This window comes from Tamandua tetradactyla, chromosome 18 (genome assembly GCF_023851605.1).
Source record: "Tamandua tetradactyla isolate mTamTet1 chromosome 18, mTamTet1.pri, whole genome shotgun sequence".
NCBI lineage: Eukaryota > Metazoa > Chordata > Mammalia > Pilosa > Myrmecophagidae > Tamandua > Tamandua tetradactyla.
Genome location: NC_135344.1, coordinates 44,245,741 through 44,251,516, shown reverse-complemented (window position 1 = coordinate 44,251,516; position 5,776 = coordinate 44,245,741).

Sequence of the window (5,776 nt, the reverse complement as noted above, 5' to 3'; positions counted from 1 at the left end):
TTTCTGTTTAGGGCCCCAAAAGATTCCAGAATCTCTTTTTGTTAACATTTTTGTTAACATTTTCTTCCCTTTTTAAAATTCCAAATAGAATATTTCTGAGACTTGAAATTCTTCATCTTTGAGCCAGAGATCTTACCTTCAGCCCAGTTGCCCTTTAAATACAAATAAGAACTGGTTTTGAATGCTACCTGTTTTTCATTTGCCTGGTCTACTTGACTGCTTAATATTTTGTGGGCTGTACTTGAATGACAGTTTTCTTCTGTTATCCTTAGTGAATAATTTTTTTGTAGCCTATGGGAATTTGAAGATGTATTTCCATTTTGTTTTTATGTCCTCTTTAGGGCCAGATTATAAAGGTTATAGAATTAAAATTTGGATTCTTTACATGTATTTTGGTTAGAATAGCATTATTTGAATTACAAACAGTTGTTTCAAAAGTAGGACCTTATGTTTTAATTCATTCAAGGACTCCTCTTGCCATTCAATCAGTTTATTTGTATTTATATCACATTGTTCAGGCAGGGGCATGTGTGTGTATGTTATACACACACACATACACACAAATATACACACATACATAAATTCTCTCTTTCTGCTATCCCCCATCCTCCCATCAACTGGGTGAAAATGGTATATATACTAAAGCAGACCTGGAAATAAACAAGCACTTGGAAATTTTGTTTTTGTATGTACTTTTTTATTTGAATTATACAGCTAAGGAATTAAATGGTATTAATTCGTGAACTTACTATTTGGGAGGGCTCAAATACCCACCTATAAAACTTACCAGATGTGTGAAACAGTAATCGTTAGTATAGAAAAAAATTTATAATAATTTCCAAATAGACAAGCCAGAGATATGTTTTAAAAATGAGAGAAATGAATGAGGCCTGGATTTCATAGATAAACTGGAATGTTCTCTTATAACATTGTTTTCTTGGATTAGTGTTCTCTTTTTTGACCTGTAATAGTAATTTCTTTCCAGAAAGACAGCAGGATGGAAAAGTGTAAGATTGTGGAAGTGATTTGCTGAGATCACTCAGCAAACTTGTTTATCAGAAAGATATACATACTAATAAAGGGTCTTGAATGACAGACCAGGAATCAGGGGTCCCACTTGATGCTTTGGGGATAGAAAAGAAACAGGGGAGACTTGAACTATACTCTGAGGGTGGCAAATTACACCTGGCCAATGTGCTTAACTGGTATTACCTTCATGGAGTCAATGAGATAAAGAACTGTATGATTGCACCCAAGCCTTGCAGGAAATCTCCCAAGCAATACCTCCTACAAGCGGTGCTAGTGGGTTAACTGGTATTGCCTCCCTGGAGTCATGGAGGTAAAAACATTTCATTGGTATAGTGCATTGGTTAAAATTGATGAAAGTACATTTTTATAATTATATTATTAACAATAGTCCATGATTTAACCTAGGGTTCATTGTTTGTGTTGTGCAGTTCAATGGATTTCTTAAAAATACATATTTTAGTAACATATATACAACCTAAAATCTCCCCTTTTAATCATGTTAAAATACAATTCAGCATTGCTAATTACGTTTAAAATGTTGTGCTATCATCACCACCAACTATTCCCAAAACTTTTCCATCATTCCAAATAGAAACTCTGCATATTTTAAGCCTTAATTCCCTATTGCTTATTCCCAGCCCATCTTCTGGTCACCTGCATTCTAGATTCTGACTCTGAGTTTGCTTATTGTAAGTATTTCAAATCAGTGAGATCTTACAATATCTGTCTTTTGTATCTGACATATTTCACTCAACATGGTGTCTTCAAAGTTCATGTGTCAAATGTATCAGAATTTCATTCCTTTTTATGGTTGAACAATACTCCATTGCATGTATATATATATATATATATACACACGCACACCATATTTTCTTTATTCATACATCAGTTGATGGACACTTGGTTCCTTCTATCTTTTGTCAATTGTGAATAGTACCATTATGAACATCAGAGTACAAATATTTATTTGAGTTTCTGATTTCAGTTCTATTGGTGATATATTTAGAAGTGGGATTGCCGGGTCATATAGTGATTCTGTACTTAGCTTTCTGAGGAACTGCTAGAGTTGTTCCCATAGTGGCAGTACCATTTTATATTCCTACCAGCAATGAAGAATTGTTTCTGCTTTTCTTAATAGTAACCTCTCTAGTGCCTATGAAATGGTGTTACATTATGATTTTGATTTTCACTTTTCTAATGACTAATGATTTTGAGCCTCTTTCATGTACTTTTTGCCCATATGTATATCATCTTTGGAGAAGTGCCTATTCAAGTTTTTTTTGTCAGTTTTTAAATTTGTTTGTCTTTTTGTTGTTGAATTGAAGGATTTATTTATGTGTCCTGGATATTTAATGCTTATGGGATATATGGTTACCAAAAAACTTTCTTCCATTGTGTAAGTTGTCATCTAACTTATGATAAAGTCCTTTGAGGCACAAAAGTTATTTTGCTGAGGTTCCTTGCAAGTATATATTTTTTCTTTGGTTGCATGTGCTTTGAGAGTAAAGTTTAAGAAACCATTGCCTAACACTGGATTCTGAATATGCTTCTCTATATTTTCTTCTAGAAGTTTTATAGTTCTGGCTCTTACATTTAGGTCTTTGATCCATTTTGAGTTGTTTTTATGTATACCTATATGCATGCATTGGCACATGCACATATATGGTGAAGTGGGGGTCTACTTTCATTCTTTTAGAAATGAGATCCAGTTGTCTCAGCATCACTTGTTGAGGAGACTTTTGTTTTTATCATGAAATAAAATATACATACAAAAAAGCAATAATTTCCAAGTACATTTTAACATGTCATAGAACTGACTTAAAAGTTTGGTATGGGTTACAGTTCCACAATTTTTCATTTTTTCTTCCAGCTGCTCCAAAACACTGGAGACCAACAGAAATATCAATATAATGATTCACTAATATAATGCATTTGTTAAATCCTATCTTCTCAGTGATACTCTTCTTTCTCTTTCAATAATATATATACATAAAAGCAATACATTTCAAAATACATCACAACAATTAGTGGGTAGAGAATATTTCAGAGTTTGGTATGGGTTACAATTCTACAATTTTAGTTTTTTATTTCTAGCTGCTGTAAGGTACTGGTGGCTGAAAGAAATATCAGGATAATGATTCATCAGTCATATTCATTTGCTAAACCTGACCTTCTCTGTATAATTTCACCATCACCTTTGATCTTTCTCCGACTCTTTAGTGGTTTTGGGGCAATGCCCCTTCTAAATTTTTTATGTTGGAAGGGAAAAATGTTGATAATGGGGTTAGGGGGATGGAAGTAGTTGATGTTTTTGGAGAGGCTGGCCTCTCTGCATTTCAGGGCTTATCTGGTACAGAGACTTATCTGGAGGTTGTAGGTTTCTGGAAAGTTGCCCTGGTGAATGGAACCTTTGTAGACTCTGATATAATGCCCTAGGTATTCTCTACAATTGGCAGGATTAGTTTTGGTTGGGGTTGGTAAGTTATGATAGATAGCAATGTCTAACTGAAGCTTGCATAATAGTGAACTCGAGTAGTGTCTCAACTCTATTTGAATTCTCTTAGCCACTAATACCTCATTTGTTACACTTCTTTTTCCCCTTTTGATCAGGATGGTATTGTTGATCCCACAGTTCCAGGGCCAGGCTCATCCCTGGATGTCATCTCCCATGCTGCTAAGTAGATGCCATTTCCCACGTAAGGGGGGAGTCAATGGCTTTACTTGCAAAGTTGGGCTAAGAGAGAGAGAGAGAGAGAGGCTATTATCTGAGCAATAAAAGAGGTCTTCCAGTGGAGACTCAGGCATACCCATAGGTAGGCAAGGAGACTATTTTTTTTTTGTCCCACTTGAGTGACTTTGCCCTTGTGTTACTTTTTTAACCTCTTTGAGCTCAATCTCATCTCAAAAGATATGTACCTTATCAAATTGTCTCCATATTGGACGGATAATCAATATAAAGTTAAAAAGTATAATGATAATTATATGATAGGGATTTCACAAACGTGAGACTTTTTAAAATCCCTTTTCCTGGCACATCCACTTTGATGCATACAGTGGTGAAAGAGCCCTGTTTTATGGAGTAGATTGGATTTGTATTGAAGTGTTTCTACAACAAAAAATGAGTCATCAAAAGGATCTTCCCACTGGCTAAATATTTTATGTTATAAAATGTAATGTTTAGTCATTAAAAGGAAAATACAATGGTTAGTAAGGAAAATGATAATATATGCTTATTATTTTGTAAAATAGAATGTAGAATGTGCCTGAAAATGTGAGGCAATATTATTTACATTTGAAAAAGCATCATTTGTTTTGAAAGCATAAATAAATTAAAATTTATAGTAGCACACGGAAACAATGTTACTAGTAATATCTGTTTTGGGAAGTGTCAATGATCCCTCATATTCTCATTGCCTTTTTATGAAAACCTTCTTTCTAAGATGCAAAGTTCCCAGACCTAGCCTTCCAGCTTTGTGACTATTCCCCCATGTCCCACTTTGTAAATGTTCATTTGCTTGTAATGGCAATTTATGTCACTGTGCATTATACGGATGGCCTAATTCAAGGCTAGTCATCCAGTGGAGATATCTTTACTAAGAGGGAAGTTGGTTAATGGTTGGAACCTGGACGCTTTATTGTACCATATTATTGAACTGTATTTTCTACAATGTCTTTTTACTGACTGCACCTAAAAACATTTCATTATGTTCAATCATATACACTCATTCTCATTAGAAGGTTATCATTTCCCCTGTAGATCCACCTGCCCAATGCCAGCAATGCTGCAGGTTTCATCCAATGTAATGTTAGAAGTGTTGATTATTAAATGAGAGTCCTTTTTAGTCATTAGAATTCTAGTGGTTAAATAAATGAAATGTGTCATCCTTCATTGAAAGAAATGGTGTTCTAGTCAGGGCCTAGCCTATGCAGAAGTGGAAGGCCCAATTATATGATTAGAGGAGCTCAATAAATCTCCCACCCCAGTCTTTCATATACCACCTGTATCTCTTTTACAGGAAAGTTAATTCTTGAAATTCCTTAAAATAAACCTCACGGACTTTTATTCTTTTCATTTCTCTCATTCATTCATTCCTTTATATTTGTAAATGTCTTGGGGCAATAATTATATTGTATGACTTCTGCTTGGGTCACCACGTTAAATTACTCAATGTTGTCGCCCCACTCTTTAATGTTGACAATATATAAATAATCACAGTGCAAGATGATAAGAGCTCCAAAAGCTATATAAACAAAATGCTTCTGGAGCACCAGAAAATTCCTGAGACTACACTGAGGAAATCACAGGTGTACTTGAGAAGGTAGCCACTGTGGACAACTTGACAGAGGAAAAGCGATGAAGGTAGTTATTCAATGAGTACCAGTATATAAAGAAGTTGTGAGAAATTCTGCAGTGCTTAAGCAAGAGCAAATATATTAAAATTAGATTTAGTAGCTTTGTGCAGTAAGAAAGTTAAGGCTGTTTGGAGGGGGTGCAGTGATCACTGATGGGGCAGATCAAAAATGGGTTGGGGCTCAGGGATGGAGCCTGACTCAAGATTGGGGTAAAGATTTATGTTGTAACCATGTTTTGGTAATGATAATAATTGTTAATATATTTTTGGAGCAATGATATTGGCATAAATACCAAAAGTTTTCTACATCAAATTGGTATCATAAAAAAAATAGCTTTAATGTATGATGAACCTACTGCATGCATCCTAGCTTCTTTTCTCCCCTTCTCTTCATC